The 25,288-nt window shown below is 42.7% G+C and overlaps 1 long non-coding RNA gene across 3 annotated transcripts in view; it reads right to left on the bottom strand.

Moving 5' to 3' along the window:
* Positions 1-25,288, bottom strand: part of LOC133040223 (uncharacterized) — a 235,311-nt gene that overhangs the window by 171,365 nt on the left and 38,658 nt on the right. For 2 of the 3 annotated variants that reach the window (XR_009688923.1, XR_009688924.1), the window contains exon 1: positions 6,206-6,236. The exons of the other annotated variant lie outside the window; for it this stretch is intronic. This is a non-coding gene — a long non-coding RNA (uncharacterized LOC133040223). Of the gene's footprint in view, positions 1-6,205; positions 6,237-25,288 lie in introns of those variants that run through there. 3 annotated transcript variants of the gene reach the window in all.

Here is a 25,288-nt window from a genome sequence, read left to right on the forward strand (position 1 = left end):
CTAAGTATCAGATACTATGTTAACTAATTATTACGAAGTACTCGTCTCATTATTCCACTCTACAAATTAAAGAATTTAAAGCTCCAGGGACTTCCTTGGTGGTCCAGTGGTTAAGAATCCTCCTTCCAATGCAGGGGATGCAGGTTCAATCCTTGATTAGGGAAATGGGATCCCACATGCCGTGGGACAACTAAACCCATGAGCATGGAAAAAGTCTCAGGTCACAACTGAGACTCAACACAGCTAAAATAAATAAATAAATATTTAAAAATAAAGAATTTAAAGCCCCAAATGATTGTCTTATTGTCCAAAGTCACCCAAATAAAAAGTGGCATACATAGCACCTGAACCCTTCTCTATCAAGCTCCAAAAATCCTGGTGCTTAACTCTATACCATAACAATACTAATAAAAGGTAAGAATATGACACTGTAATCACCTGCTTATGACCCAGAGCACAGTGGTGGCTGATGGCTTGAAAGAGCTTCATACAGTTTAACAGAGTGGGTTACAAGCCTTACTGATGTCAGACTCCCCAGGAGAATTTCTTTAAAACAGATTTACAGTTTCTCTCTAAAGCTACTAATCCAAACCTTTGGTATTAGGGCCTGGATAATCAGAATCTTTAACAATCTCAACTGGTGATTCCTACACAGATGACCTTTGTCCTACACATTGCAAAACACTGGTTGAACAGCTCTTGACAAACTATTTCTCTAATTCAGCAGTTCTCAAATGAGATTCCCAGGCTAACAAGCACCAACAGCACCTGGGAACTTGTTAGAAATGCAAATTCTTGAACTTTACCACAGATTTAAAAATCTCTAGGGGTGGAGTTTTAAACCAGCAATCTGAGTTTTAAGAATATTTTCATCCATATTAGACTATGAGAAATAATGCTTTAATAATCTAACCTTTTATAAGATTGGGCTTTCCTTGTGGCTCAGCTGGTAAAGAATCCACCTACAATGCAGAAGACCCGGGTTCAATCCCTGGGTTGGGAAGATCCCCTGGAGAGGGGAAAGGCTACCCACCCCAGTATTCTGGCCTGGAGAATTCTATGAACTGTACAGTCCATGGAGTCACAAAGAGTCGGACACGACTGAGTGACTTTTACTTCACTTTATAAGATTATCATATACAATATTGAAGTTCGTTTACCAAAACTCTGATGTGGATATTAGAATATCCGTTTGTATGCATGCATGTTCAGTCATGTCTGACTCTTTGTGATCCCAAGAACTGTAGCCTGCCAGGCTTCTCTGTCCGTGGGATTTCCCAGGCAAGAATACTGGAGTGGGTTGTCATCTCCTTCTCCAGAGCATCTTCCCAACCCAGGGATCAAACCTGAGTCTCTTGCATCTCCTGCATTGGCAGGCTGATTCTTTACCACTGAGCCTTCGTATACCAATAGTTAGTTGGCATTTTGACTAACTAAAAAATTGGCTCTTCACCATCCTTCTTCACAGTCAAATAGAGTTGCTATGAGTGTCAGTCTGCAACACCATCATGAGGGGAGTTCTGTGCTCTGTGACAGAAGGTTCATCATTATTCATTTAACAAATGAACATGTTGGATGCTAATCTCCAGAACCTGTGAATACATTACCTCATGTGGCAAAAGGGACTTTGCTGCTGTGATATGTTAAGGGTCTTGAAGTGGGTCACTACCCTGGATTATCAAGGAGGGACTAAGGGTCCTTCTAAGAGGGAAGTAAGAGACCCAAGAGTCAGAGAAGACAATGTGAGAATGGAAGGAGAGGTCAGAGTGATGTGGTATCACCAGGCAAGGAATGCATGCCTCCTTGAGAAGTGAGAAAAAGGCAAGGGAATGGACTCTCCCTTGGAGACTCCAGCCCTGCCAACTTGGTTTGGTGTTCTGATATCAAGAACTTTAAAATAATAAATTTGTGTTGTGTTAAGCCACTATATCTGGTAAATTGTTTTAGTAGCAATAGGAAGGAAACCAATACATTCAGTTCAGTTCAGTTGCTCAGTCGTGTCCGACTCTTTGCAACCCCATGAATCGCAGCACGCCAGGCCTCCCTCTCCATCACCAACTCCCAGAGTTTACTCAGACTCATGTCCATCGAGTGGGTGATGCCATCCAGCCATCTCATCCTCTGTCGTCCCCTTCTCCTCCTGCCCACAATCCCTCACAGCATCAGGGTCTTTTCAAATGAGTCACCTCTTCACATGAGGTGGCAAAAGTACTGGAGTTTCAGCTTCAGCATCAGTCCTTCCAATGAACACCCAGGACTGATCTCCTTTAGGATGGACTGGTTGGATCTTCTTACAGTCCAAGGGACTCTCAAGAGTCTTCTCCAACACCACAGTTCAAAAGCATCAATTTTACGGTGCTCAGCTTTCTTCACAGTCCAACTCTCACATCCATACATGACCACTGGAAAAACCATAGCCTTGACCAATACATTAGATATCATCAAAATTAAGAATTACTATTAAGAGAATGAGAAGTCAAGCTACAGACTGGGATAAAATAGTTACAATGTATATATCTAATAAAAGAATTGTATCTAGGATATATAAAAGCATCTTGAAACTCAAAATAATAACACAACCCAATTTAAAATTGGGTAAAAAAAAATGTTAATAGATTCTTCACAGAAGATATCTGAATAGCCATAAACACATGAAAAGATGTCCAAAATGATACATGAAATGAAAAGGAATACCAGAATAAGATTTTACTGAACACCCATTCGAATGGTTAAAATTTAAAAGATTATACCAACTGCCAGTGGGCATATGGAGCAACTAGAACTTTCAGATGGTGCTTGATGCTCATAAGAGTATAAAATGGTATAACTAGTTTGGAAAATAGTTTGTTAATTTCTTATAAAGTTCAATGTAAATTTACTTGTGACCCAGCAATTCCACTCCTTACTATTTACTGGGATAAAAAGAGAAAATATATGCTATCACTTATATGAAGAATCTAAAATATGCCACGAATGAACCTATCTACAAAACAGAAACAGACTCACAGACATAGAGAAGAGACTCTTGGTTGCCAAGGGGAAGTGGGGTGAGGGAGTAAAGGACTGGGAGTTGGGATTAACAGATGTAAACTATTATTTATAGGATTGATAAACAACAAGGTTTTAGTGTAAATAACACAGAGAAATTTATCCAATGTGCGTGTGTGCTCAGTCACTCAACCTTGTCTGACTGTGACCCCTTGGGCTATAGCCTGCCAGGCTCCTCTGTCCATGGAGCTTTCCAGGCAAGAATACTAGAGTGGGTTGCCATTTCTTCCTCCAGGGGATCTTCCCAACCCAGGGATCAAACCCCCAGTCTCCTGCATCTCTTGTGTTGGGAGGTGTATTCTCTATTACTGCATCATGTGGAAAGCTTATATAAACCATAATGGAAAAGAATATACAAAAAAAAGTCTGTATGTGTATAACTGAGTCACTTTGCTGTATAGCAGAGATTGGCCAAACATTTATAAATCAACTATACTTCAATAAAAAAAAATCTGAACACAGAGTGATTAATAAAATGTTGGAGACAGTGATTGCAAAATGCCATCAGACTGAGATGAGGGCCAGAACCAGAGCAGCAGGAACAGGGGCTCATCTGTTCAGTGACTGCATGTAGCAGCAGAAGTATTCACTTTAAATGATCACTTAGAGTACTTGGACAGATTTGGGGGTTCAGTTATTAGGACCAGTCTCACAGCTAAGACATCAGCTCTGTTCAATGCTTGACAAAAGTTTTCTAATGAGAAGTTGTTAGCTAGTATGTGAGAAAGTCAATGCTACACATCTGGGGGGAAAAGAGATATTACATAGAAAACTTTATATTTTATACATATTTTGTACATCAGAGGACTGAACTAAAAAGACTTGAGAGAGCTACCTGAAAATATTGTCAACAGAAAAGAGCTTTCTGAAATAGTTTGACTAGTAATAACTCTATTACAAAAGCAAACGAGAAGAGCACAGTCTTAGACAGAGCTTCAGGGATCCTTCACTTATTGTACCTTTACTCCTTTGAAAATGGACAGCCTCGGGTTGAGAAAGGCTCCCTACTGATTCCATAGCAAGTAAATGGATAAATAAATTACTTCTTATTGATGTTTATCTGAATTGGCTCAAGGCAATGTTGATGCTGTCCTTTGCAGTAACAGTAGAAGAATTTGTATGTAGGCTACACAGTTGTATGTACATGAATTACAATTAATCACAGAAGTTGTTGATAGAAATAAAGAGGCCTTGTTATTCCTTGTTATTCCATTCATTTATAAACCTGCAAGACTTTCCTGACTTGGGGTTAGCCAAGCTACTATCCTTTTGGAAATTGCCTGTCAAAACTCAATATAGAGACCAAAATTCTAGCAAATACTCCTACTGCTATTCCTGTCCAGCTCAGCGTAGGCCAGAGAAAAGGAAGAATAAGAGGACATGGCTTCTTCCACTCACTCATTCCTTCATTTAACTAATTGATTCAGATAATGTTTAAGTTACAATAATAGAATGGGCTACCTCAGAAGGAGTTCAAAAAGAGGTGTAAACCTAACCTCAAGGGCTTCCCTGGTGACTCAGATGGTAAAGAAACTTCATGCAACCCGTTAGACTTGGGTTCAGTCCCTGAGTCGGGAAGATCCGCTGGAGATGAGAATAGCAATCCACTCCAGTATTCTTGCCTGGAGAATCCCAAGGACAGAGGAGCCTGCTGAGCTAGCATCCTTGGGGTCGTAAAGAGTCAGATACAACTGAGCGACTAACATATACACACACACACACACACACACACACATCTAACCACAAGGATCAAGTGTTTTAGGAAGGAGGGGTAGACTAAGAATGGTCCCCCAAAGATGACCACACCCTAAACTCAGGAACCTATGAATATAATGCTTTACATGAAAAAATAAATAAATAAAGAATTTTGCAGGTGTGGTTAAGGACCTTGAGATGGGGTTACCTGAGTGGGCCCAAATAAGAGGATTCATATAAGAGAGGGATAGGGGTAGTAGAGTAAGAATCAGAGAAGGAGTTGAGATGATGGAAGCAGAACTGGAATAATATACTTTGAAGATGGGAGAAGGAGCCACAAGCAAAGGACCACGGCATCTGGAAAAGGCAGTGAAACAGATTCTCCCCTGGAGCCTTGTGGAGAAATGCAATTCTGTTGATTCCTTGTCAGACCCATTCCCCATAAGATCCACGTTGGACTTCTTTTTTTTTTTTTTTTTTTAGTTGGAGGCTAATTACTTCACAACATTTCAGTGGGTTTTGTCATACATTGATATGAATCAGCCATAGATTTACACGTATTCCCCATCCCGATCCCCCCTCCCACCTCCCTCTCCACCCGATTCCTCTGGGTCTTCCCAGTGCATCAAGCCCGAGCACTTGTCTCATGCAGCCGGTGAGGGTGGGATGTTTCAAAAGAACAGCACGTTGGACTTCTGATCTCCAGAATTGTAGGATAATAGATGTATTGTGTTAAACCTCTGAACGTGCGGCAATACATTAGAGCAGCATTGAGAAAGTAATACCAGCAGGATTCTTAGATCTTAGGAGAATTAGACCAAGAGACATATATACCTATGATTCTAAAATTCTAAATGTAAAATGTTAATATAGTAAAATCATTTGCAAATTCTACATCCGCCGTCCTCTTTCCAAATTCAAAGGACTGTATCCTTGCTTTAGTGTGTATGTGTGCACGTTTTCAATGTATCCCCCACCTCAGCTTCCTCAGCTTACAAACTGATAAAAAAGAAGTTGAGATACAAAAACACAAAGGAGATATAAGGCACCTCTTTCCCATTTTCCCTCATTAACTCTATCCTTGCCCCAATTTGGCCACCAGAAACTCTTATTTTCTTGCTTCACCTGGATCTGTTATACTACATATCCTCATATTCTTCCAATAAAATCAAGTTCTGCTTGGTCTTTATGAACTGACCAGGTCTCACTTCCCACCCTCAGCACTGAGACAGCAAATACCTCATTTCCAAGAACCCACCACCTATGAAGTTTCATTACTTGAAACAGTTGGCAATTTGGCACAGAAGCTAGCATTTCTTACAAAATTTACAGCAATAATTTTGGTGCCCCATTCTAACTGGGGTAAGGAATGGCCTCTGGAGGACCAGTCCAGCAAAGCTAGTCATGCTTGGCCATTAAGATGTTAAGAAAAGGAAGGGTGGAGCCATTAACTGAGACATACCTTTTATCCTTAAATGATCTTGTGAAAAATTATTTTCTCTCTTTAGATGAAGAAACAGAGGCACAGAGTGGTTAAGTTGCTTGCCCAAGGCCACCTAACTAAAAACATGGCTAAGTTCTAAGTTCTAACACCTGAACTCAGGGGTTCCCCAAAACTGTTTTTAGCTAAGTAACTTGTAAAGAAGGTAGAGTAGAATGAAAAACTTTCACTGTCTGCTTGGGTGCCCACAGTCCCAGGGTTGGCCCCCTGCTCTTCAGCCGCCAACTCATTCCAACCCCTGATTTTCATTCCCCCCTCCTTTTGATGGTGCATTTGTTGGGCCAAGTTCGTGGGGTTGCAAAGAGTCAGACACCACTAAGGGACTAACACTTTCTTTCTTTTTTCTTTTATTTCTTGTCAACCTGAGAGTAGGAAATGGAAGCAATCTCATTTAGCACTTAGCACTTAAGTTGATGTTTCGTCACTAAGTCATGCCCCCGACTCTTAGAACCCATGGACTACAGGCTGCCAGGGTCCTCTGTCCATGGGATTTCCCACGCAAGAATACTGGAGTGGGTTGCCATTTCCTCCCCCAGAGGACCTTCCCAACCTGGGATGGAACCCGTAGCACTTCAGTATGTTGAATCAAATGTGAGCTCTGCTGTTTTCCCAGGCTCCTACTCAGCCATCACTGCTCAAACCCAGCACCCACTGCAGGAGGGAAAAACTGCTTCTCTCTGAGACTGAGCTCACAGGCCTGAAGAAAACACCAGAATCATTTCCTTGGGCTCCATCAAGAGTCAAAGCATCTTGACCTGAATCAGGAACAACTTAACAAGTGCAGGTAAGCTTTCTGATTCCATAGTTCCATGAGTCTCTCCTCCAAGATCATAGGCCAAGCATGAACCCTGGAGAAGCAGGACAGAATGAGTCCAGCTGCCCAGAAGAGAACTTGAGGACAACCAGAACCTGGCCTCCTATTTTCTTGTTATTTATCCCAGAGAGACATCAAGAGAAATACACTGTTCTTCCTAACCGCCAATTCTCAGTAGAGGCGACAGGAATCTCAAGTAACCATTGCCTAAAAATCAATTTTGAAATAGTGGCTTCACAAAATATGGAACATGCAATTTTGAATTTCTTGGTAAATTTGAGCTCAGAAAGTGTTACCATAATTGGCATATTGTATTTGTGTCCAGGGAGCCTAAATGTGCAGGGAGGGAGATGGGGTTAATTAAGCACTCTTGTTTCTGGAGCTTGTTTGCCAGCCACTCATTTCTGCTTGATGACCATCTGAAGACACTGAATCCATCTGCATATGCATGTCATGCTGTGCTTGGCTAATGCTTCCTGACATGCTGCTGATTCAAGGTTAAAACCCCACACAGTGGAGAATTTCCCTGGTCTCCAAAGTTTCAAAAATAAAGCTATGTGGAGGATAAAGATGCATCATTTATTTTATTCTTCCTCTAACACAGAACCAAAAAAAAAAAAAGGGGGGGGGGGAACAAAGATAAGCAAAAGGCACTCTCATACAATTATACTTTCAAAGGACTTGTGGATAAAACATTTTCAGTTGCCAAGTCAGCAATTTTTCAAAGATAGCCTAACAGAAAAAAAAAAAAGGATTAATGGAAAAGAAATGATCAGGGGAAATTTCGCTATCGTTTAAAGAACAGCAGGTGGTACCCAGCACATTATTACTTTTTTATTCATGACTTGCCTCAGAGACCCCTCAAAAATCTAACCAAACTGACAGACAGCGGTCCAGTATCATAACATTAAGAATACCAGATTTGTGCAACAATGACATCAGTCTGACCCGCTGCGCTCTGCCTTACCGCATCCATCACTGCTTTCTTTAAAGCCCACAGCAAGCAACATCTTTCCCGATTTGCAGAGAGAATCTGAAGCATCAGGCGACAAAAAGACCTTACCAGGAGCAGAGGAGAAGCCTGTGGGGAGAAACATGCCAAGAGCCCTCCCCTCTCCAGCTCCTCACTGACTCCCCCTCTCCTCTTCCCACCCCCAATCCTCCATGGTCAGTTACGACTCCTTTCTAACTCCCAGCCAAACAGAGCCTTCTTTCCATCCAGACAATGGAAAACCCCCGACCAGGCTTGAGCAAATGGTTTCATGTAACTCCTGAGTTTTCCTTAGAGATTTTAATTTCTGAACTTAGAAGATTTATGCCACGGATGATTTGGTGAACATTTTTTATTTTGAAATGCACATGAATTTTGGTCAATTTCCATTGGAAAAATAGCACTATTCCTGTGCTTATTCCATAAGCTTTCAATTTATTATAGACCTGCTTGTCCAGTTTGTGTGTTATTTATATTTTTAATTCTCCTCTTTCTCACTGCCTACTTTTTTTTTTAGCCATCTTAATGCTCTCAAAACTTCCACAGTAGCATGGCAAGGAATACATTTCACTGCTTTGTTGTGAAATACCAGAGTATGGAGAGAAATTTAAAATATCTTAATTACTTCATATTTTCAGCAGTATAATACAGTACCTGGTGGGAGAGAAGAATAAATCATTGCTATAATTAAAATTTGACAACTGGCTATACACTTTAATATTTATTTTACTATTAATATTGCAAATAGTATTTAAGAGCTAACTATATGCAAAATATTCTGAAAAATAATTATGTGAGAGAAGAGAAAGAAGAAAAAGATACATAATTTTCAGCCTGACAATCACATCTTCTATTTGGTTAATGCAATTTTCAAAGTATTCTCACTTTGAAACAATATTTATTTCTTTAGTAATACATATTGAATATCTCAGATACACAGTACATTCAGAGGGTCTGAGATAGCTTCTGGAGACACATTAAATTACTCACCGGCAGAAACTGTCTCATTATTTTCAGCTAGACACCCAGCTCTTAATAGCTACCACTTTACTGAGTAAATATACACCAGGGCTTCCCTGGTAGCTCAGCGGTAAGGAATGCAGGAGATGTGTAGGAGACTAGAGTTTGATCCCTGAGTCAGGAAGATCCCCTGGAGTAGGAAACGCCAATCCACTCCAGTATTCTTGCCTGGGAAATCCCATGGACAGAGGAACTTGGCAGCCTACAGTCCAGGGAGTTGCAGAGTGAGACATGACTGAGCGACTGAGGCGAAAGCTAGCTACCACATTAAGTAACTTATCAACAGTAACGACACTTGGAATTCAATGAACTCATCCGAGCCATGTTCTGTTTGGGATAACAATCCTCAGTGGATCTCTTGTGTTACTGATGATCTTACAAACAGATGCCCTGACTGCCTTTGTTTTGTTCTCTCTTTTTAAGGATGTTTATATAGCGAATATCCTTGGACGACATAGAGATTGTTTCCACAAGACCAAAGGAGCAAGTTTACTTTGGAGTCCCCTGAGATCAAATTTCTTCCTGCAACAAGTCCACTGCATGTGCAGGCTCCACCTGGCTGTCAGGGCTTCGCCTCATGGGAAGTAGAGCTCAGGCAACCAGCATCATCACTGATCCTCTAGCTACCACTATGGCTGTGAGTGATAGTCATTCATCTCTGACCCAGGAGTCTTATGTCTCTTGCTGGCATCTGTGAAACTGCAGCAAGCTAATTTGTTAGTAGGATAAAACTTATCAGTAGGGTAAAACCTCAGGTCCTTCAGAATTCTTGACACTGATGTGTGTTTTACACATGCTGCTTCACTAAATCTTCACAACAAAATATTCAGATTGTCCAGATTCTGTTGCCGGTCAGTTGCTAAGTTGCATCCAACTCTTTTTGACCCCCATGGTCGCAGCACACCATAGCTGTCCTTCACTATCTCCCAGAGTTTGCTTCAACTCATGTCCATTGAGTCAATGATGCCATCCCACCATCTCATCCTCTCATCCTCTGTCACCCTCTTCTCTTTTTGTTTTCAATCTTTCCCAGCATCAGGGTCTTTTCCAAAGAATCAGTTCTGCGCATCAGGTGGCCAAATGGAGCTTCAGCTTCAGCATCATTCCTTCCAATGAATATTCAGGGTTGAATTCCTTTAGGATTTACTGGTTTGATCTCCTTGATGTCCAAGAATCTTCACCGCACCACAATTCGAAAGCCTGAATTCTATGGTGCTCAGCCTCCTTTATGGTCCAACTTCACATCTGTACATGACTACTAGAAAAACCATAGCTTTGACTATATGGACCTTTATTGGCAAAATGATGTCTCTACTTTATAATACACTGTCTAGGTTTGTCATAACTTTCCTTCCAAGGAGCAAGTATCTTTTAATTTTGTGGCTTCAGTCACCACCTGTAGTGATTTTGGCACCCAAGAAAATAAAATCTGTCACTATTTCCACTTTTTCCCCATCTATTTGCCATGAAGTGATGGGATTTGATGTCATGATCTTAGTTTCCTGAATGTTGTTTTAAGCCAGCCTTTTCACTCTCTTCTTTCACCCTCATCAAGAGGCTCTTCAGTTCCTCCTTGATTTCTGCCATTAGAGTGATATCATCTGCATATCTGAGGTTGTTGATATTCCTCCTGGCAATCTCGATTCCAGCTTGTGATTCATCCAGCCTGGCATTTCACATGATGTACTCTGCATGTAAGGGAAACAAGCAGGGTGACAACACACAGCCTTGTCATATTACTTTCCAAATTTTGAGCCATTCCTTTGTTCCATGTCCAGTTCTAACTGTTGCTTCTTGACGAGCATACAGATTCTGAGAAGGCAGGTAAGGTGGTCTGGTATCCCCATCTCTTTAAGAATTTTCCACAGTTTATTGTGATCCACACAGTCAAAGGCTTTAGGATAGTTAATAAAAAAAGAAGTAGATGCTTTTCTAGAATTCCTTTGCTTTTGCTCTGATCCAACAGATGTTGGCAATTTATCTCTGATTCCTCTGCCTTTTCATCTGAAAGTTCTTAGTTCATGTACTGCTGAAGCCTAGCTTCAAGGATTTTGAGTATTTGCTATCAGGTGAAATTAGCATAATTGTTTGGTAGTTTAAACATCCTTTGGCATTGCCTTTCTTTGGGATTACAATGAAAACTGACCTTCTCCAGTCCTGTGGCCACTGCTGAGTTTTCCAAATTTGCTGACATATTGAGTGCAGCACTTTCACAGCATCATCTTTTAGGATTTTAAATAGCTCAGCTGGAATTCCATCACCTCCACTAGCTTCATTTGTAATGATGCTTCCTAAGACCCACTTGACTTCACACTCCAGGATGTCTGACTCACATGAATGACCACACCATCTTGGTTATCCAGGTCATTAAGACCTTTTTAATATAATTCTGTGTATTCTTGCTGCCTTTTCTTACTCTCATCTGCTTCTGTTAGGACCTTGGTGTTTCTGTCTTTTATTGTCCCCATCTTTGCTCAAAATTTTCCCTTGGTATCTCCAATTTTCTTGAAGGGTCCATATTTTAGAGATAAAGAATCCAAGGCTTAGAGATGTTAAAAACCTGTTCAAGGTCACAGAGCTGGTCTTTCCCCACCCACTTCCCAATCCTTGTTGCTCACGGTGAATGCCCTGCTTCTAGCCCGGGGTGTAAGCATCCACAAGTATGAGTGTGAGGAATGTCTCTAGGAGGACACACTGATGGAGGCGGGGGAGCCAGCGGGCCTGGGAGAGGAGTAACAAGCCCTTTCCCAGAGAGAGGAGTCGCTTTTGGTTCTGCGGGTCAAGCTCCACACTTGTGCTCTATGAGACAGACAGGACAAAAGCAGTGAGTCAGAGAGGGAGGTTGAAGAGTTGTGTTTTGGAAAGTGGTTCTCTTGCAAAAACTGTCACAGGGAAAGAATCAGGCTGGGCTTAGAAGCAAGAAGGGGGGCCAAAGTCAGAGAGGAAAGAGATGGAAGCACAGGCAGGGAGACTATTATTGCTCAAAACCCAGGCGTGGTGGGAGTGGAGGCACACCCACAGGCAGAATTCTCACTTCAGAGCTACTGAGAATAAGGTGACCTATCAAACTCTCAGATCTGACTCATTCTGAGAAGTTTCTCTGGAAACAAAGAAGCCTATCAGCTACCAAATCTGTTAACCTAGAGTGTCTTTCCCATTGACTCAGAGAGAGGACAGAGGCACAGGGATGAGCCTCTGAAGATCCTCCCGGGTGTAGATCTACCGACCGACAGCACAGGGGCAGGAACATTCCCAGGCTAACAGGCACTGTGGGCAATGACAGGAGCCTGTGCCCTAAGAGAAAACAGGAAGTGGGTCCCCTCAGGCCTGACTTCTGCCCCTAGAAGGCAGTTTCTCAAAGAGAAAAGCAACACAGGCTGTCAGCCTAGCGTTTCAGTAGGAAAATGTGAGTGAAGAGAAATCAAATGACTTTCCTCATATCTCAAATTGTGCAGCTAGAAATAGATGGACAATCATGATTTCCATATACTGGGACTTTTTTTTTTTTTTTTTTTTTTGGTGATCCTTTGGGGAAAATTTACAAGTGCTATTAATAGCCTTTGACCTTAGAGATATATTATGGTCAAACAGAAGAAGTTATAATTAGGAAGCACAGTCTAAGAGGTAAAGGCAAAGGTCAGACCATGCACTAAAATACTGCTTAATATACAGAGCACTGTGCAAAAGTGCTGATGCAGGAGAACTAAGTATTGATTAAATCAGGTGCTTCAAATCCCTGCTAATGCCATAAAATTTAATGGATTACAAAGGGAATGCACAAACCACAAGGAAATCTATGAGAAACACAGCTTCAGCGACTCTCCTAATTAAGGCAAGTTCGGAACACATACCCTGATTTTTTTTTAATCCAAACCTTGAAAGATGCAATAAAAATGGCATCTTTATTTATACTTGCCTGACATGGCTTTCCATTCCTTCTTCTTGCAGAGAATTTACTGCTCACATCAGGAATGGCCCTGGAGACTGCAAGGCTGTTGTTTTTCTTTACGGCCAGCAGAATGTGGGTTTTGAAAAAGTTCAAGCTAAACGTCCCCTCAGTCCTCAACCAGACTCCCTGCTCAGGGCTGTTAGTATGCCCAGCAACAGTGGTGGAGGGCAGCTCAGGTCACCTCTCCCCATTGTCATCCGCTGTGGTCAGTCAAGGCTCCAAGAAGGACATTAATGGGAGGTCTTATTCTCTTTCCGCTTTGCTTGGGGAAGAAGATGACTGTTCAGCATATCGTGAGCAGTCTTAACAGCTCTCCTCGGAGCAGGACAAGACAACCCCACCCTGTGATGGGAGTGCATTCACTTGCACCCTCATTTTTATCTTTGGCACGCCTGCCAGTGACCCCTTGAAGCATGAGCCTGTGACTTCACTTTGCAAACAAGGGTTCATAGTTACACAAAACAGACACTGATTCTGGCTTTCCCAAGTAGAAAAAGAATGTTCTGGAAGGAGGACAGAGAGGGTCAAAAATGCAGCCTAGGGAACCTGGTTTGGAAAACAGACATGCATCCAGGGAGGCAAAGCCCAGCCAAGATGCCGTTGTTGTTCATTCGTTCAGTCGTGTCCAACTCTTTGCAACCTCATGGAGTGCAGCATTCCAGGCATCCCCATCCTCCACTATCTCCCAGAATTTGCTTAAGTTCATGTCCATTGAGTCAGTGATGCCATCCAACCAACTCATCGTCTGTCGTCCTTTTCTCCTCCTGCCCTCAATCTTTCCCAGCATCAGCGTCTTTTCCAATGAGTCAGGTGGCCACCTTTGTATCAGGTGACCAAAGTATCAAAGCTTCAGCTTCAGCATCAGTCCTTCCAGTGAGTATTCAGGGTTGGTTTGCTCTAGGATGGACTGGTTTGATAAGGGCACATCCAAGATGAGGGCATAGAAACGATCTGCTCAGAACACTGCTCTAGGCACCACTTCCTGTGACTGGACCACAGCTTGGCTCACCTCCACACTTGTAGAGACAATCTCTTTTGACTTTTGGAATTCAAAGTCCCAGGCCCAAGCATGAATCTGGGTCACATGCCTACCCCAGACCTGCCTGGTAGCTGTAGGAGGGAACGTCTGCCTCCAGAAACAGGCTGGTCTGCAGATGCCAGGGAGTCACCAACTCAACACTGTTCAGTAAACCTCCATTTCCTATGGCTTAAAGTCCAAGTCCCTTACCTGCCATAGAAGTGAGGTGATGATGTGTCCCAGTTTTTCTGAGTCTTGTTTTTAATATTTATCCTAGAATAATTATTGGGGCTTCTTTCACTCTCAAAAGTGCCTGGGTTTTTAAAAATTACATGGTCACCTTACTTATGAAGCTCTTCATGACATGGCCCCTGTCTACCTTTGCAACTTCACTATTCCCTGATCCAGCTTTATTCTCCAGCATAACAAAAATCTTCTAGTTCCTCATGTACAAATGCTATTTTTATGTCCAAGTCTTTGCTCATACTTCCTCTCTGCCTGGAATCTCCTTTACATGGTCTCCATCCCACCCTTTAATACCTAAAATCCTTCTTGTTTTATGGATAAGTTGAGTTATCTACCCCCATTCTTGTTTTCTGTTCGTACATACATCTCTCTATGTGTGTTTACTGACTGTGTTGCCATCATCTGCTTTGGAATCTAACTGCTCCCTTAGACTGCGAGGTCCTACGACTTGTTCACCTTTGATCCATCAGAGCTGAGCACATTGTGTAACACATCTAAAGTGATGCTCCCGGGACTTCCCTGGTGGTCCAGTGGCTAAGACTGTGTGCTCCCAATGCAGGGGACCCAGGTTCGATCCCTGGTTGGGGAACTAGATCCCTCATACCACAATTAACAATCCAGCATGCTGCAATGAAAAATGAAGATCCCTCATGTCACAACTAGCACCCGGTACAGACAAATTAATTAATTAAAATAAATATTTAATAAATGAATAAAGAAAATGACACTCTCAAAAACATGTGATGAATGACTGAGTCCTGCAAGTTTGAAATAAAAGGCTGGTCAGACAATTTTATAATGGGGCAATAAATGAGAAGAAAGAGAGGCAAGGAAAGAACACAAAAGAGTTAAATTACTGAGCAGACCATACAAGGGAAGAGTGGTTAGTCATCCAAATCACATGCCTTGGAGTCATTCTTCAAGTCAATCTCAGAGCCCAAAGGGGTTCGATCTGATGGATGGGATGGCGCAGAGTCTAAAAGGGAGAGGAATGATGTTTCCCATTGGTATGTTAGATTTTAGAGCAAGATCCTGAGGTCCAATCCACAGATAGGCCACATAGCTGGGGGAGGATGAAAGAGACCTCAGGCACACATACACCCTGCCTTCTCTAGAAGACAGTAAGCCCACCAGAGCAAGATGGCTTCTTGATGGTCAGGTCTGACCCCTGGTCCTGGACTAGTAGAAACATCAAGCTAAGGAGCACTGGCACCTACCCTTCAGCAGGGCTAGGAAAGATAGAGGCTATCAGCAGCAATTAAGGAAAACTGCGAGCAAGGCTTTAGATGAACAAGGTCTGTCTGGAGGGAGCGGGGAGCATCCATATGCTTACCCTCTGAAGAATCCAATACACATGTTCAGGTCTATTAAATGACATGTTTATCTTCCTTCAAGGCAAAAAGAAACATCTGTCACCAGGCCCTTGACTTCATTTCCATTGTGAACACTAAGCTTCATCAGATGCCAAGTCAAGCCACAGGACACAGAAAGCTTAAAGGCCAGGGCAGCAAGAGAAGCCCCACAGAACTGCCCCTTCAAAGTTCAAAATGGGCCCCCAGGTGTCCCCAATAGCTGTTCTTTGTCCAGTGCTTTTTTCTCTAAGTGTTATTTCTTTGTTACTCATTTTGCTCTGGGTCAGGGCTATTCCAGAAACAAAATAGTACTTTTTCTCCCTTGATTCTAACATTATTCTTATTAAGGAGAAGACAGAGACAGAAATGGTTAGGGAACTGCAAAAGACATACAGAAAATGTCTGTGATTGCCAGCTGAGCGTGTGATGGGTTTTGGAGTCAGACCCGAGCTCTAGTCTCGGCTCTTCCACTGGCCAGCTGCATGCTTCTCAATGAGCTGCTTCTCACAGCTTTTACATACCTAACTTTGCATTTTGGGTAGTTCTTAGATGCAGGTTCGATTGCTGGGTCAGAAAGATCCCCCAGAGAAGCAAATGGCAACTCAATCTAATATTCTTGCCTGGAGAATCCATGAACAGAGGAGCCTGGCAGGCTCCACATGGGATCACAAAAGAATTGGACATGACTTAGTGACTGAACAATAAGTTCTTAGCACATAGCACACATGTAGTAAATATTAGCTATTACATGATTTCATGTACAAGATATATCAAGCAGTGCGTGTGTGACTGCCAAGTCACTTTAGTCACATACAACTCTGAGCAACCCTACGGACCATAGCCCACCAGGCTCCTCTGTCCATGGGGTTCTCCAGGCAGGAATGCTGGAATGGGTTGCCATGCCATCCTCCAGGGGATCTTCCCGACCCAGGGATCAAACCCGAGTCTCTTCTATCTCCTGCATTGGCAGGCTACCTGGGAAGCCATATCAAGCAGTACTGGTCCCTAAACCAGCTAGGTAGAGGGAGCATAATCCCTCTTTTTACTAAGTTTGAATGGTGTGTATCTGTCTCTGTATCAACAACACTGTTTAAAATCGACTTCCAAAATTCAGACTCCCAGTTCATCCAGAACCTGGAATGTCCCAAATTCTAGAGCATCAAGACTTTGCCAGTAACTTAGGGTTCTAAGCCCCTAATGGCTTGATAACATTTCTGTTTCCCAGGATGTTTCTTTATCACTTAGGAAAATAGCAATAACCCCCTTATCAGTAAACAACAAACACTATTTAAGGAGATGGTGTCTAGTTGGGCAAAATTTCATTGAACCTGAATTATTTGTTTTCTGCCTAGGAAATTACAGATAATTATTAACTTATTCTCTAATAAATTCCAGCAAGGCTTTCCTGTAGAAAAACCTCAAAGTGATATTTAGAACTATTCTTTCCTCTTAAAAGTTTCTATTGATGGAAGCCCTTAGCTGAACTAAATCAACCTTGAAATTTGAGATGCTGGTATGTATACAGTACCTTGGAATCCAATGGCAATGCAGTGGTGAAAATAGGAGAGCTCGTGGAATAAGATCCGGATGCACGTTCTCTTCCTTAATCCCTCCATCTCCTTATAATTCTTATGATCCCCTTGCCCCTATTTAGACAGTTTCCTCTTATGATGATGCTGCGATCCTGCATCAGGCATGTCTGCTCCCCTCCTTTTATGGAGGGGCTTGGAAGCCACAGTCCTCTTACAGCCTCCACTCAGGAAGGTCCCCAGATCTCTGGGGTACCAGCCTGAGGCCAGATCAAGAAGGGCCTGAAGTCAAGAAACCCCTGAAATTCTCTCTAAGGTTATTATTTTTTCATCCACTATTGAAATTATTCCTCTTCCAGCATCATATGTAAGCCTTCCTGACAGCTTCTGAATTTCCATAGAGAAGGGGTTTAGTGGTAGCAATCTACTTTAAAAGGGATCTAAACGACTGGCCTTGAAGCTACATGCGTGGAAAGTACACAGCTTGGGGTTGGGTCATATATTTGAAGTCAGTTTTTTAAAATAAATTTGTATAAAGGTACATAATACAAAACATATTTTTCATTGTCATTATCAGAAAATGGGCAGTTAGTGGAGATAATGCGGGCAAAAGGCCCAAATGATCCGGTGACACCACATTATGGTTTCAGTCTTCTAGATAGCCTCAGTACACTCAGTGAAGAATAATTCTTTAATCTCTACCTCCAGTCTAGGGACTTTTTTCAGGGTTGCAAGCCAGGCCATGGGTACCACTGGGATGGAGCTGCCGCTAAGCATGCATTTCTAGTGCAGCCAGGGACTGTGGCTCCTGGAACCCAAAGCTCGAGTGCAGTTTCCTTCTTCACCTCTGCCCTCTCTACTCCCCTGGGTGGTGGTGGTTTAGTCACTAAGTTGTGTCCGACTCTTTGTGACCCCAGATAGTACACCAGACTCCTCTGTCCATGGGATTTCCCAGACAAGAATACTGGAGTGGGTCGCTGTTTCCTTCTCCCAACCCAAGGACTGAACTGACCCAGGGACTGAACCTGGGTCTCCCACTTTGCAGGCAGGTTCTTCACTGACTGAGCCACCAGGGCAGCCCTCCCTACTCCCTTAACTCAAGGCACATCTCCCCAAGCTTCCTGACCCACTGGAGAATGTCGGTTACGGTCCACGGGTCTCACCCAGGGAGAGTCAGCTCAAGATATTCTGGTTGTCCAAAATCACTGCAGATGGTGATTCCAGCCATGAAATTAAAAGACGCTTACTCCTTGGAAGGAAAGTTATGACCAACCTAGATAGCATATTAAAATCAGAGACATTACTTTGCCAACAAAGGTCCATCTAGCAAAGCTATGGTTTTTCCAGTGGTCACGTATGGATGTGAGAGTTGGACTATGAAGAAAGCTGAGCGCCGAAGAATTGATGCTTTTGAACTGTGGTGTTGGAGAAGACTCTTGAGAGTCCCTTGGACTGCAAGGCGATCCAACCAGTCCATCCTAAAGGCCAGTCCTGGGTGTTCATTGGAAGGACTGATGTTGAAGCTGAAACTCCAGTACTTTGGCCACCTCATGCAAAGAGTTGACTTATTTGAAAAGACCCTGATGCTCGGAGGGATTGTGGGCAGGAGGAGAAGGGGACGACAGACAATGAGATGGCCAGATGGCATCACCGACTCGATGAACATGAGTTTGAGTAAACTCCGGGAGGCCTGGCGTGCCGCGGTCCATGGGGTCGCAAAGAGTCGGACATGACTGAATGACTGAACTGAACTGAACTGAAAGACTTCCCACGTGGCACAGTGATAAAGAAGCTGCCTGCCAATTCAGGAGAGGCAAGAGATGCAGGTTCAATCCCTGGTTCAGTTCAGGAAGATCCCCTGGAGTAGGAAATGGCAACCCACTCCCATATTCTTGCCTGAGAAATTCCATGAACGGAGGAGTCTGAAGGGCTACAGTCACAAAGGGATCACAAAGAATCAGACACGACTGAGCACACACATAAAGGCTAAAGTAATCATCCCAACATAATCCTTACTTTCGCAGGCTACCCTGACCCCTCTTCAATACTATCTTGGGAAAACAAGGCTGGTCTACGCTATTTTCACTTCCAGGTCGCCTCCTCTCCCCAACAGTTCCCAAAGTCTCTAGCAAACTGAGGTAGGCCGTTTTTCTCAGTTGTTGCTATTCTCTCGTTCACCACATGGTGGCACTATTCTCCGGGAATGAAAATGCCAATAGAGACAATTGCAGGAGGGGTTCTCCCTCCACCAGGATTTAGGGTGACTATTAGGTGGTGCAGTGGTAAAGAATGTGCCTGCCGATGCAGAAAACACGGGCTAGATCCCTGGGTTGGGAAGATCCCCTGGAAGAGGAAATAGCAACACACTTCAGTATTCTTGCCTGAAAAATTCTGTGGACAGAGGAGCCTGGTGAGCTACAGTCCATGGGGTCACAAAGAAATGCTTGAGAATACTTGAAACTCATCAGCCTACATTAAATTTAAAAGTGTCCCCTCTCCATGAAACATGAATCAGAACCTAAAGACAGAGTTCAATATCTTGAATCTCCAAACTTAAAAACAAGTTTCCTGTTAGAGGGAGTATAGCATCCTAAGGTCCATCTTTGGGTCAGAAGTCACTCGTAGCATTTTCCCCAAGAGGCCTTCATATAAATAAGACTCCCAGGTGATTCCCTGTGATGTCCCCACTCTAGATTTCCTCACATCCATAATGCTAACGCCACTTCCTCCCCCAGCAGAGAGACTCCAGGCTTTGAGATCAGGTCTGTGGCTAAACTCAAGTTCTATCCTTACTGGTTAGTAGCCAAATACTCCTGCTAAGTCTCAGTTTCCTCAGACACAAAGTGGGAATAACAATACTTAAGTCAGGGATGACTTGAGATGTCCTATGCAAAGCATGGTACTCTGTGTATAGTAGATGATCAGTAAATGCTTGTTCCCTTTTCCTCTCTCCTTATCCCCATGCTCAACTCCTTGACTTGGTAATCTTTGCCCAGACTCCAGGGCCCATCAAGCTAATCTACTTTCAATGCTGTATGCTGTGCTCAGTTGGGTCTGACTCTTGGCAACCCCATGGATTTTAGCCCGCCAAGCTCCTCTGTCCATGGAATTTTCCAAACAACAATACTGGAATTGGTTGCCATTTCCTCCTCCAGGAGATCTTACCAACCTAGGGATCGAACCTGCCTCTCCTGCATTGACAGACAGATTCTTTATACTAGCACCATCTGGGAAGCCTACTTTCAATATGAAATGAATGAAAGTTGCTTAGTTGTGTCGGACTCTTTACAAGCCCATAGACTATATAGTCCATGGAATTCTCCAGGCCAGAAAAGTGCAGAGGGTAGCTGTTCCCTTCTCCAGCAGATCTTTCCAACCCAGGGATTGAATCCAGGTCTCCCACATTGAAGGCGGATTCTTTACCAGCTGAACCACCAAGGAAGCCCAAGAATACTGGAGTGGGTAGCCTATCCCTTCTCCAGCAGATCTTCCCCACCCAGGAATCAAACCAGGGTCTCCTGCATTGCAGGCGGATTCTTTACCAGCTGAGCTACCAGGGAAGTCCTCTCAATATACACTTCCAATATACAGCTCTATTTATTTACATGTCTAAACAGCAATTATGAGTCCCTGGAGGCTCAGTTGGTAAAGAATCTGCCTGCAATGCATGAGGCCTTGGTTCCATCCCTAGGTCAGGAAAATCCCCTGGAGAAGAAAATGGCAACCCACTCCAGTATTCTTGCCTGGAGAATTCCAGAGAAGAGGAATCTAGCAGCTATATCCATGAGGTTGCAGAGTCGGGTATGACTGGACAACTAACACACACACAAACAGCAACTACCACCTTGATATACAGGAGATGAGGTTTTAACTGTAAGATTATAAAGCAAAGACAGAAATGTTTTACTTTTTAGGATAGGATTTTAATTGGTTGATAAGATGAAGATACTAATAGTGGCTTAAACAAGGTTGAAGTTTTTCCTCTTGCAAACTGGTTTCCTCTGATAGGAGCTCCCCACGTGGACACCCAGGCTTCTTCTAAGATGTCACTCATCCATTCCTAGAGTATTGCATTCGCTCTATAGCCCAAGGAGCCATGCCATCATATCTGCCTTGCAGCCATCAGAGAAAGGGAAAAGCAAAGAAGGAGGACAAACTGTACCTCCCTAAGGACGCACTGGAAGTTTCTCAGTCACACTCAACTCCAAGAAGGCTGAGAGGTCAGAGGCTGCTATGTAACTAGTTCAAAACGCTATTTCAGTGGAGGAGAGGGAATAGAATGTGAGAAAACCCACAGCTGCTGCCAGAGTGCTAATCAGGAGTTTTTCTCTGACAAAACAAATAGCAAAGCCAGGATAATCCATGTAAGCCGAAAACTATCCAAGCTGCAAGTAACGACCCATTTATTTCAAACAAATCCATAAAGAAAATTTAACATCAGCCTGGAACACATATATAAATGACAAAGACTTTCAGCTAAATCAAGGGAATATAGCCATATAAGAAAACATTAAACATTTTATCCTATAAAATCACTGGTTCTTAGAGCTGGTGAGGATCCTAAAGCTGATTTAGTGAAAAACCTTCCACTTGATGCAAGCATTTTCTTTACAGTAACCTTGACCACAGCTATCCCATTTTTTGTCAGAACACTTTCAGGCAATGGATCCTGTAGCCTGAAGGTCCACAGTCCCTAGGAGTTGTGGACAAAGGCAGAAAGAGGAAGCTGGCAGGGGACAGTGGTCAGAGCCTGCATCTAGGGTACCCAGCCATGTGCATGGCCATGGTGTAATAGCTCCCACCCTGGGATCAATTAAGAGTAGGAAGCATGGCGAAGGGAGAGGGATTCTCATTGGTTTGCGTTTAGAGGTAAATTTTCAAAAAATGTGCATATAGTATATATACATAAATATATATATATATATATATATTTTTTTTTTTTCTGCAACATAGGTTTGAAAGCCCCAAAACAGAGGATTTTTGCTACAGCTATCTATGCCTGAAAGGAGTAACTCTCAAAAATATTGCATTAAAGGAGCCTATTAAAAAAAAAAAAAAAGGAGCCTATGAGAAGTTTGGGTGGAGATTTCAAGTAAACACCTCGGCATATGTATCTGGAAGTCAGGGAGAAGGTCCCTGATTATATTTAATCAGCTGCCTGTGCCTATGCTGTCACTTCAGTCATGTCCGACTCTTTGCGACCCTTTGGACTGTAGCCCGCCAGGCTCCTCTGTCCATGGGCATCTCCAGGCAAGAAACTAGAGTGGGTAGCCATGCCCTCCTCCAGGGGATCTTCCCAATCCAGGGACTGACCCACATCTCCTGCATTACAGGTAGATTCTTTACTGCTGAGCCGCCAGGAAAGCTCATTTAATGAGCTACACAGAGTTTATACTTGAAGTATTGAGATAGAAGAACTAAAAGACAGAGAGGTAAAAGAAGCCAGGAAAGAACCTCTCTTTTAGAAAATGGAAAGCAGAAATGCGGGCAGATGAAGAAGCATTTTAATAAATAAATAAACGGGAGGCAGAAAGGTGTGAATTTCAGGCAGATCCCTCATTTATGGGACAAGGAATTCTGAGGTGCAAACCCAATGAGGGTTCCTGAGGTCAGGCTTTGACCTGCATTTAGGCTGCAAGATAAGTCATGGTTAGTAATAACTGAAGAATCAGCTCCATGTTTTAGAGAGGTGCAGTTAAGGGAAGGGAGCGTCCTTTCCCCAAGGCTAAGTAAGAAAATGAGAGGGTCACCAGCAAAGGACATCAGTGCCCAGGAGGCTGGGGTCTGACCAAGGTCACTGGCAGTGAGACCAGAAAATAGGGTTCAGAGAGCAGGAGCGACCTGGGACAACCCAACTTGAAATGACAAGAAGGACGTGCAGGGAAAATGTCATATTTGGGCTGGCCCCTTGGTATGACCTGTGACAATCAGAGTAAAATATATGAATCATGAAAGAATTCCCTGGACATCTCCAAAGATGTTGAGAAAGAAAACTCGGTGAAACACTTAACTTCTTTCAAGGGAGTCATGATTATTTGCATATAAAAGGTTATTTTTGTGATCATAGCTTGGCAAGGTCCAGGATATAGAGATCACAGAGAAGGAAAATTAAATTTTCAAGGTTTGGTATATGTGGTGTCTCATGCTCTAGACAGAATGAGAAATATGGAGATTAAAAAAAAAAAACAAATCCTTAGATGAGTGGCCAGTTTTATTAGTGACCTTGAAGAGGTTTAAGAAAGAAGATGGGGTAGAAAGCTAATTCAAGCGAATGAAGAGATAAGTGAATACTCAGACTGCATAGGCTACAAGAATTGACTATGCTTTCAAGAAGTTTGTGGAGAGAGGAAAGAGGTGGGATCACAGAAAACAGGATAAAGAGGCTGAAGGGAGAGTGGCTGGCAAAGAGAGTAGAGAAGGATGTGAGGAGTGGCTGAAGAGACCCCCTAGAGGCAGGGCTCAGCCTCTGGAACCAGCTGGACCCCAGCCTGAGGCGGGGCTCTGCCCTTCAGGAGTGTGAGATTTACCTTCTGTCAGGGTGACCTGAGAAGTCAATCAGTTACTTCAGGTGAATGACGAAGCACTGCACCAGTGATAAGTCAGACACTGCATGGTGGGAGCGGGGAGCTGGGCAGAGATAGACGTAGAGTTGAGAGGCCACCCAGGAACCAGCCTCACAGCTTTGGGCGGCAGGAGGTTCCCATCAGGAAAGAAGGAAGATAGGAGTCAATCCTACTGTGACTCTGGTCAGGTGACCTTCGTGAGTGGACGGTCAACCTGCCACCTGTCACCCACTCGAAAACAGGGCAGGGGACAGGGGAGAGCGTCTTGTGTTCCCATCTCCCTCTACTAAGACTTAGACACACACAGTTTCACTCAAAAAGCTCAGGTTTCCCCTCTAAGATTCCAGTAATAAAATACAAACTCTGATATGAGTATTGTGAACCCCAAGGTTAGTAGAAGGAAAGAAATCTTAAACGTTAGGGCAGAAATAAACACAGAAGAAACTAAAGAGACCATAGCAAAAATCAACAAAGCTAAAAGCTGGTTTTTTGAAAAAATAAACAAAATTGACAAACCATTAGCAAGACACATTAAGAAACAAAGGGAGAAGAACCAAATTAACAAAATTAGAAATGAAAATGGAGAGATCACAACAGACAACACTGAAATACAAAGGATCATAAGAGACTACTACCAGCAGCTCTATGCCAATAAAATAGACAACTTGGAAGAAATGGACAAATTCTTAGAAAAGTATAACTTTCAAAAACTGAACCAGGAAGAAATAGAAGATCTTAACAGACCCATCACAAGCAAGGAAATTGAAACTGTAATCAGAAATCTTCCAGGAAATAAAAGCCCAGGACCAGATGGCTTCACAGCTGAATTCTACCAAAAATTTAGAAAAGAGCTAACACCTATCTTACTTAAACTCTTCCAGAAAATTGCAGAAGGTAAACTTCCAAACTCATTCTATGAGGCCACCATCACCCTAATTCCAAAACCAAAGATGCCACAAAAAATGAAAACTACAGGCCAATATCACTGATGAGCATAGATGCAAAAATCCTTAACAAAATTCTAGCAAACAGAATCCAACAACATATTAAAAACATCATACATCATCACTAAGTGGGCTTTATTCCAGAAATGAAAGGATTCTTTAATATCTGCAAATCAATCAATGTAATACACCACATTAACAAATTGAAAGATAAAAACCATATGATTATCTCAATAGATGCAGAAAAAGCCTTTGACAACTTCAACATCCATTTATGATTAAAACTCTGCAGAAAGCAGGCATAGAAGGAACATACCTCAACATAATAAAAGCTATATATGACAAACCCACAGCAAGCATCACCCTCAATGGTGAAAAATTGAAAGCATTTCCCCTGAAACCAGGAACAAGACAAGGGTGCCCACTCTCACCACTACTATTCAACATAGTGTTGGAAGTTTTGGGCACAACAATCAGAGCAGAAAAAGAAGTAAAAGGAATCCAGATAGGAAAAGAAGAAGTGAAACTCTCACCGTTTGCAGATGACATGATCCTCTACATAGAAAACCCTAAAGACTCTACCAGAAAATTACTAGAGCTAATCAATGAATACAGTAA

Source organism: Dama dama, chromosome 20, assembly GCF_033118175.1.
Source record: "Dama dama isolate Ldn47 chromosome 20, ASM3311817v1, whole genome shotgun sequence".
Classification (NCBI taxonomy): Eukaryota; Metazoa; Chordata; class Mammalia; order Artiodactyla; family Cervidae; genus Dama; species Dama dama.